Below are 10135 nucleotides of genomic sequence, written 5' to 3'. Positions count from 1 at the left end.
TAAAAACAGAAAAGCGGTTTAATAAAGCTACAAAGTCTACGACAAAAATCATATTAAACCACTGTCTTTACATGCTTTCAGCAACTCAACTCTAAAGAGAGGAATCAGTGACAGAGTGATACATCCTGTCTTGCTGGAGCAAATATTGAATTTCACTGTCAGGTTTAATTTGTAATAAATGTTAAAAGAAAAAATACAAATTCATAAGCTTCCCATTTTCTTCCTCGTCTGAGTTGTGGATGTTGTCATTTATTTTTAATCTTTTGAGGACTCAGTAGTTGATATAACATGTTTAATGTTCATGTTAGGGTCTTATGCAACTTTGGGTGGTAGGCTATAGTGCCCAGTTAACAACGGAATAGATTAATATGACGTTACATTAGCTAGCTTGCTTACTTTAGCCATAGTACGAAAACCTAGTACTGTAACGTTGAGTTATTGAGCTTCTAGCTGAACTCCACCTACACAAAATGTAATCATGTTTTACTAACAATAAGCGATTAAAAATACAAAGTCTCTCTTTAGGCAAGGCAAGGCAAGGCAAGTTTATTTATATAGCACCTTTCAACACAAGGCAATTCAAAGTGCTTTACAAAAAACGAAAGACATTAAGACAATGGCATTTAAAATCAGTCATTAAAAAGAAAAGATAATAAAAGAAACATTAAAAGAAAAAATACATGGATAAAAGTTACAGTGCAGTTTAAGATGTGAATAGTTCAATTACATGCTTTCAGCAACTCAACTCTAAAAATAGGAATCGGTAACAGAGAGATAAATCCTGCTGCAGCTAAAATGATGGATGTAATCTAAGAGATGGAGATGGTGTCGTCGCTGCTTTAAATTGAAGATGTCTCCGTGTGCCTGATAAACTCCAACCTAAGGTAAGATAAGGTGTCTCAGCTCCGTCACAGCTTGGCTTTAAGTACTCCTATAATCACATTAACTCTGAGCATGTGGATCCTCATCATCAGGTTGTCAGACACTTCTAAATTGGTTCGCCTGTAATCACTCTGCCAGACTGTTTGCACATGTAAACACAATTAAGTCAAAGTAATAACTGAATCCTCGGCTACAAGCCAAAGACACTAAGACACACGTGTCAAACTCAAGGCCCGGGGGCCAAGTCAGGCCCTTGGTGGATTTAATTTCGGCCCGCAGGATCATTTTTAATTACTGGGTCATTCCAGAATTGGAGGACAATTTAGACACCAATATTTTAGAAAAATTAACCTTTTATTTTTTTATTTTTTTTTAATGTATTTAGGAAAAACAGATAATAAACCATCAAAAAAAGTGATTTGCCCAGCTAGGCATCAAATGTATATTCCCCTGTTACTCTAATTATAGTAACGGTTGAAAGTAACAGGGTTGAAAATCAATGCTAATTTGAGCTTTAACCTCAGGAATTATTGCTAGATGTAGCATGTAATGCTACTTTCAAGGCAAGGACAAACTTGGATATCTAATGCAAGAAAGATAACTTTGAAATTAATATGCTTTATTCTGATAATATCAGTAACAGGGTTGAGTGGGTCAGAGTGCCACACTCTTTTAAGACTGAAAAGATTGTAAACATAAGAAAAATAAAAGAGGACTTAGTTTTGGTACTAGCACATGCTGCTGATGTCCTTCCCACTGTGTCATCTGACTTACAGTTTTTTCACTTCCTGTGCCAATCTAAAAAGGTTTGGGTAACAGGGTTGAACGCATGTTGAGGGACACATCTTCTGTGCAAAATTACTGTTATTTAAAATATGTTTATGATTTAACAAATTGATTTTACCATTTCAAGAGACATATATCAATAGAATAATACCAAAAAAAGTAAATAAAATCCCTATTTTAAATGTTATATTTGACATGCAAGTTGGTCACCAAGAAGCGGGAACAAGAGAAAAATGCCATTTTAGGGGATGTTCGAGAGCTATTTGATCATTTAAATAATATTTTGAAACCACTTTTTCTACAACTTTATAAGAAAAGTATGTTTAACACAACATGTGCATGTTTTAGCATTTTGGGCATGGATTATTAGATTTTTTATATGGGGGACATGAAATGTCCTCCAATTCTGGAATGACCCAACTATTAGATCTGGCCCGCCGGTATATTACACGCACACCTTCACTCAATCCTGAGGGTCTCCTCAGCTCAGAGCCTGAGCCCACACATTGATGACCTTGCACCCAAGATGAGTATCTGCTTGAACTAGCATCACAGAGCAGCACACTGAGTTTACATGGATGTTTCCTTCTGCACTTTTTCTCTCACGACAACAGGGCATGTTTGGTTTTTTGGTTTTTTTCTTTGAGGGAAATTGTTTTTGTGAAGCTGTTGTTGGCCTGTGGGAAAATGTAATCATAAGAAATGATTCTGGAAAAGCTGCGGATAGAGCCATAAGAAATGAATGCAACTGATAATTTAATATTTAATGTTGTTTTTATAGGCAATCATTTAAGCTTTGTTAGTTCCAGGTTTAATGTGTGCAATAAGTTCATTTCAATACGTTATGCATTAAACATTGAACCAGTCCGGCCCTCGACTAGTAGCCTACAGATTTTTTTATTTTGGCCCACTGTGTATTTGAGTTTGACACCCCCCTGCACTAAGGGATGAAGAATAGCCAGAGCCGTCTTTATTATGTTGCAGCCACGGTAGCAAAATGGCATTAGTGAGTAGCTACTATTCATGGTCCAAGAAGATGAAGCCTAATGACCTTCGTGACCAATCTTAAGCAGGTTTAGTATTTATTTGTTTTGATATCTATGCATTTTAAATTAGATTTGTATTGTGTTGAGATGACTGAATGACTTTAAAGTGCACCACCATCTAGTCAAAGTGTCACCTTCCCTGATACATATTGTAAAATCTACTATTTGTTAAGACATCCATACATCATAACAGATATCTATATATGAATGCAGATTCAGGACAACATTTTGGTTTCAGTTTGTAGTTTGAATTCAGCAAAATAGCCTGAGCTGGATTTGGTGTTATACAGGTTAGCTTTGAGACTAGCAAGAGTCGGAAGGCATCAGCCTCAATGTAAAATCATTTAGCTTCTAATTTAATCCATTCTTGCGTTTTAGGTTGCTGATCGAACTTTAAACGCTACGTGGCGCAAGAAGAAGGAGGTCTTGGCCTGGATATCTCCTGGCTGCACTCAAACCCCCTGAAATAGTGGCATCACAGGCTGGATCTTTGTCAGATATCCAATGGGTTTCGAGCAGTGGCGAGCCGTCAGGGCCCTCTAGGCCCTCTGTGAGGGCCTAAGATATTCTAAGAAATAATATTTGAAAACATTAAAAAAACATTAAAAAAATTTGTTTTTGTTGTTATATTTTTCATTAGTTTTACCAAAATAACTTGATTTAATTGTATGTAAAATAATATTTCCAAAGAAATAAATCCTTCGAATCTGCCTGTTCAGTTTCTGTTGGAATGTGAAGGGTTAAATGCCGTCTCTGCGAGTGACGGCCCGTCTGCACTACAGCGTCGACAGCGTCGAAAACTCCAATCTGCCCATTCACTTTCAATGGGGTGACGTCACGTAGCCTCGCTTTTTCGCCGAACTGAATTGTGGGTAGCAGAGCGGTCCGTCTCCGGCGTCAGAAGTTGAACAATGTTCAACTTCTGACGCCGGAGACGCCGGAGTAGCCAGCGCCAGCCAATCAAATCCCGTTTCCCAAAATCTGACAGCTGAAGCCGTAGCCAATCAAACCGCGTCTAAGCTGGGAGAGATATCCCGCCGTTCATTTCTATATTTCAAAAAAAGTCGGAGGAGAAACTAACTATCGCCGTAGCAAATCACCCGGTTTTGTATGACCAGACCCTCTTCACCTACCGGGATACAAACCGGAGGAGTCAGGCATGGAGGGAGGTGGCAGAGACAGTGGGTGAAACTGGTAGGTTTTCGCCTGTTTGGGGAGTTTATATATATATTGCTCCCATACAATCCCCGGGGTTTTTTGCTTTGTATGTCGGGGGCGGGAGATTCATGTGATTGGTTGTTGGCCGTGTTGCTTGAATAAAATCCCCAAGCTCCAGACACGCCCAGCTCCAAGCTATTTTTGAAGCTGTAGTGTGGACGCTCCGTTACTGTGAAGACGGGAGAGCTTGTTGGTCCCTCTCTACATTCACAGAGGGCCAGCTATAGTAACTCAACGAGAGAGTAATGTCAAATGACAGTACAATTGACCAATCATATCTTCCCTCTAAATGGGCGGGCTTCCTTTTCGCGGACTTTATGACAAGTTCCGCCCGCTGTGAGGTCTGTGCAAGTGGTGCAGTGACGCGTCCTAAAACCCGGAAGTAAGCTGCGCTCGGATTCCCTCGACAGAAAGCAACGGGATTTCTCCATAGGGTTTTGGAAAATAGCTTGAAATAAGGTCTGTGGAAAACGAACCTGTTAGATAAATGCACGTTTTGTTCAGACGGATAATATCCACATGTCTACCCTACTTTTATTATTTTCGAATCATAAATCTAAACGATAGATTTATGATCGATAGATTTATGATTAGCATCAGTTCGTTCATGATGGCTCACTTCAGTGATAGTGATGACATCGTTGCGAAATTATTAACCGAGTCATTTTCAAGATTTAGTTCCAATGATAAACTGGAGTGGCAAAGGATCAGCTGCATGACCCCGCCATCAAGTGCTTCATCCAAAAGGACAGGAGGATGGACTTTGTGTTTCAGTGATTTGATCATCAAAGGTAGGCCTAAGTCATTTTCAATGCGGGCTGCCGTGCCGACTTAATTCATTTGTAATTGTTACTTGGCTGTGGGTGCCCTGTCAGGATAGGTGTTTATATAAATGGTGTTGTTCTGTGTGGTAGAGGGTCGCTGTCATTGATGCGTTTTGCACCCCGGGCCACTGTTTTGATATTCCGCTGAAGTCGACGTTGAGACGTAATATCTCTTCTTTTTTTTCGAGGGAAGGGGGGTCAGAGGGCCTAGGTATGAAAGTCACGGCTCGCCACTGGTTTCGAGAATGCCCAAATTGTGTCTCGCAATGTCTTTGGATTTTCCCTCTAGCTCCACCATGTGGCGGATTTTTAAATGTCCTCACAACTATTGGGGGATTCAATTAAAGGTCCCCTATCATACTGTTTTTCATCAATATATTATAGCTCTCAGATATATACAAAACATGTATCTGAAGTGTTTGGCTCCAAACACCAAACAGATCATTGCAGCATTACCCATAATCCCCTCTGTTTCAGCCCTGTTTCCAAAGTGCTGATTCTCTGTCTGTTACTTTAGATGAAAGTAAGGAGCCCCTCCCCACGCCCCTCTGAGAGAGATTTGGTTACAAAGAACACAATGGTGCTCTAGGAGGAGATTCAGGTGATAAGGGGGGGGGGGGGGGGGGGGTTACCTTGGTTGCTGATTGGCTAATGGTTGCACAAGCCACACATGTTGATGTAGAAGAGACATGAACAAGTGGATTTTGCATAATAAGTCCCCTTTAAGTTGTATGTCCCCTTCAGAATAAATAGTTATAACTTTGATGATCCCTAAACGTTCCTCTGCTGCCATCATCAGATCATTTGAGTGTCTCCAGTGCTTTGGATTAAATCAAAAACCTGCAAATCTTTAGTCACCGTCCCCAACTCCAACCGAGTGCTGTGATGCAATGACATTTATCTGGGTTTTTTAAGAAAGCGCTGTTAGTTGTGTTTAAAAGGTTTCTTTTTAGAGTCAGTCGCTGTCCGTAAAACTAAAACTGAGCGGAGGAAATCGATAGAAAAGTGGAAGCTTCAAAAAGCTGTTTCTCTGTTCCACTGCCTGATCATTTTTGACAATCATTTATAAACTCCTAATATATTTACTGATAGTGATTCGTTTTTCAGAATCAGAAACAGAAACAGGTTTATTGCCAGGTAGGTTCGCACATACTAGGAATTTGACTTGATGTCATGCATACATAAAATATAAAAAACAACAAATCTAATATGAAACAAAAAATATTTGACACCGTAATAAAATATAGTTAAATAGCAATACAAATTAAATAAAGCAGTAATTTACATGGAAACAGAATTGTATTAAACGAATTTTAGAATATAAACTATGAATTGTGAAATATGAATATGTGCAGAAAGGAGTATGAACATTGTGTTCATTCATGTAATGCATAGAGTCTATGATGTGGCAGAGGTAAAGTGTCAGTGGGGGGGCCGGGCCTTGAGGCCGGAAGCGGAGGGGAAGAAACTGTTCAGGTGGCGAGAGGTTTTGGTCTTGATGGAGCGCAGTCTCCTGCCAGAGGGGAGGGGGGTGAACAGTTTGTGTCCAGGGTGGCAGGGGTCGGCCACTATCTTCCCTGCCCGCCTCAGGGTCCTGGAGGCGTGCAGGTCGTGGAGGGATGGCAGATTACAGCCGATCACCCTCTCTGCAGAGCGGATGACTCGCTGCAGCCTGCCCTTATCCTTGGCTGTGGCTGCGGCGTACCAGATGGTGACGGAGGAGGTGAGGATGGACTCGATCATGGAGGTGTAGAAGTTCACCATCATTGTCTTTGGCAGGTTGAATTTCTTCAGCTGCCTCAGGAAGAACATCCTCTGCTGTGCTTTTTTGATGAGGGAGCAGATGTTCTGCTCCCATTTGAGATCCTGGGTGATGGTGCTGCCCAGGAAGCGGAAAGACTCCACAGCAGTTACTAGGGCAACACACTCTCACTCCCTAAGCGTCCAATAGCGACGTTTGGTCAGTGTCCGTGGCGTCCAATTTTGACGCTCCTAGTCTCCTTCAGCGTCATAAAGGGACGCAAATAGCTTTCAACTGATTGCAATGTATTCCCATCTGCGTCGCGATTTGACACTCATGGAAGCACGGCATTCGTTTATGCCGGCTGCCCTTAAAGGCAATGTGAGCATCCATTCCCATTGGATAACGGAGAATTTTACACCCGGAAGTAAGTACTCCTCTTACTGTCGATTGATTTTACAGTGATATCTGCACTACTCATCGACTAAAAAACACCAGATTATCCTTGTTAATTACACAACATTGATTGGTTTAAATTGTGTGCAATGCTTTTGTATTTTTCCCCTTCGATTCGGAGAAACAAATATGTTTTCTGAGTAAAGGATGGCAGAAGACACTACACTACCCAGAATCCCCAGCTATCGTTTGGCCTACACCATGTGCTCTGTTTGACAAACCCCGTTTTTTTCACCATTCATTCCGATGGCTGGCGTCTATGTCACGTGATCTTCAAATGTCTCCCTGCAGAAAAAGAAAACATGGCCGAACTTCGTTTTATTCTTTGGAAAATGCCTATTTTAAAGTTAGTTTGGCCATTAAAATGCGTTTTGATGTCATTTGATGCGAGAAATATGAGTTGTTATTTCAGATTATGTGTGCAGTGGATGTACATGATCTTTAGTTTGCTAGTTATTACGAAGATTACTTCAGGAAATCGCGACGTTTTCATTGTTACCAAGGTGGTTGCTATGGACGCTGCTATCGATATTATTTCTGTTATGTTGTGTACCTGTTTAATGGTGTTATCTTTATTGCTACCCCCTTCCCCGTCAATGTATAGTGTTGGTCCACAGCCTAAACATATTAGTTTAACAAAATCCGCATCTAAAGATAGCCTACGTTATTTCCCCCCTGTGCAATTCCAGTCTCACATCTCAGAGCACATCGTCATTAACAAATACCGGAAACAGACCAAAATAATAATAATACCTTATTCCGAGTGTGCTTGCTTTTCTCTTTGAAAGTCATCACATAACGGCATTGTAATACACGGTTCGGCTGCATTACATATTACATATCTGCCGTAGTTCTGTATTTATAGAGCCCTGATGAGAAGACAAACATGAGGAACTGAAAACGTGACGTGGATCATAAATATATCAGCCATTAAACAACATCTTACATTTCTTTTCACACAATACGTCTCCTTGCAGTATCAACACTAATTCGGCTCACTTTTATATTTGATCCAATTGGTAGATAGGCTGTATTTACACCATAAAGGTGCACAGCTGATATAACGGGACACCTGGTGGTTAAAGCATGTTATTGAATTTCAATATTTTTATTATTAGATATTAATACGATCCCTATAAAGTATATTCATTACTCGTTATTCTCTACTACGCTTAGGGAGTGAGAGTGTGTTGACTAGGGAGCCCACCTGCAGGTGGAGTCGGGCACCACGGATAAATATATTAACTATTAGATTCTTTTTAAACAGTAATATCTCGCTCATCAATCAATACTCCCTTTTAATGCCTTCAAATACTGCCCCCCTTCTTTTATTTAGCTGTACTGCATATCCTGCAAGCATCTATAAAGGTCCCTTCTGTTGTAAAACCACAGCAATTAATTCATGAATAAGTAACATTTCCTCTGACAGTGGATATGATTTATATCTTTAATTTAGATCAGGACGCAAGTCAAGGACACAACTTAATACATTATCATGCAATATTATTAAGGCATTGATCGATAATGTCACTTAAATGTGCATTAGTAAAACTCCCTGCAAGAAAAACCAAAGAAAGCATGTGTTGTCTTGCAAAAACAAGAGCCCTTCATGAATGAATTATGAACTCATGTTCTAGCAGGAAAAGAAGAAACCATGAGCATACTTCATCTTGTATGAGCATTGAATATTTAAGACTGCATCGGGGGGGATGAAAATTCTATGTTCAATTTGTCTTTATGGGGACTAATCGATGCATCGAGCACTGGTGGAAGCTGGATACATTTAGATAACAAACATCCTTTAGGGGAATTAATTATCCAACCACATCACTATCAAATACATGATGCAATGCAAGGTTTGGGAACTAAGAGAGATTAATTATCTTTCATGTTATACATAGGGTTATAATAATTGAATTCCAGGTTATTAGAGTACAACCAAATGCTTTAACCTGACCACCTTCTGCTGATGAAGCCTACAAAATGCTGCCACTATAGAAGCCCAGAGGAAATGAGCCTGAGATGGATTGTGAAGAGGCTGGGGGCCTCTGTGTCATCACTGCATCATTTGGGACCCCTGGGAGTCTCCAAACCCCTCAGGGGAATAGTAAAGGGAAGCAGGGCGATGTAATTACCTTTTCTGAACCAAAGCCTGATGCTACGGTGGTGAGACCAACACACTCTCACTCCCTAAGCGTCCAATAGCGACGTTTGGTCAGTGTCCGTGGCGTCCAATTGTGACGCTCCTAGGCTCCTTCAGCGTCATAAAGGGACGCAAATAGCTTTCAACTGATTGCAATGTATTCCCATCTGCGTCGGGATTTGACGTTCATGGAAGCACGGCATTCGTTTATGTCGGCTGCCCTTAAAGGTAATGTGAGCGTCCATTCCCAGGAGTAAAGGATGGCAGAAGACACTACACTACCCAGAATCCCCAGCTATCGTTTGGACTACACCATGTGCTCTTGACAAACCCCGTGATAGTCCTCAAGCTCTGTGATTGGAGAGTGTGCTCCGAGGGTTAAGCCGATTCTCGAACAGCACTTGAAATGGGATGGAACCACGGCAGACTGTCCAAAACTGGATTTGAACGGGTCCACCGCGTCCCCCGTCCCCGTCCCCAGAACTACACATGCTGGCTATTCTGTTTCGCAACATGTTCTCTATGGCACGTCTCTACTGGGAGTTGTAGTTTTAAAAGACGTTTTCGTATTTCCCATAATAAGAAGTTGCCAGTATTAAACTGTGTACATCCCTGGAGGTTTAGGGGACAGGAAACACTCACATTTAAAACATATAATTAATAAATGGTGCCCATTATGGGCAGTATTAATATATATACCCACACGCCAGCTAAGGTCAGAAGAGCTTTATTTAACAGCTGGTTTTATGTTTGTGACCCCTGTGATAACATTACATTACATTAATTGATAAGCCTGAAACATGCACTTGTCAAGGTTCAGAGGCACATTTTGCAAATATGGCAGTAGCCATCGATCAGCTTAAGATAAGATATACTTTATTGATCCCAAGTTGGAACATTTGCGTTACATCAGCATGTGTAACAGTTAAATATGCAGTTGTGTTTATTTGAAAATCATTTAGTATAATCACATAAATTCTGTGTTTTATATTCAACAATTCTGTGTTCTTTATTTATTGATTGTTCAATACCTGACAAG

This window comes from Pseudochaenichthys georgianus, chromosome 11, assembly GCF_902827115.2.
Source record: "Pseudochaenichthys georgianus chromosome 11, fPseGeo1.2, whole genome shotgun sequence".
Classification (NCBI taxonomy): Eukaryota; Metazoa; Chordata; class Actinopteri; order Perciformes; family Channichthyidae; genus Pseudochaenichthys; species Pseudochaenichthys georgianus.
Note: the sequence above shows the minus strand (reverse complement) of the source record.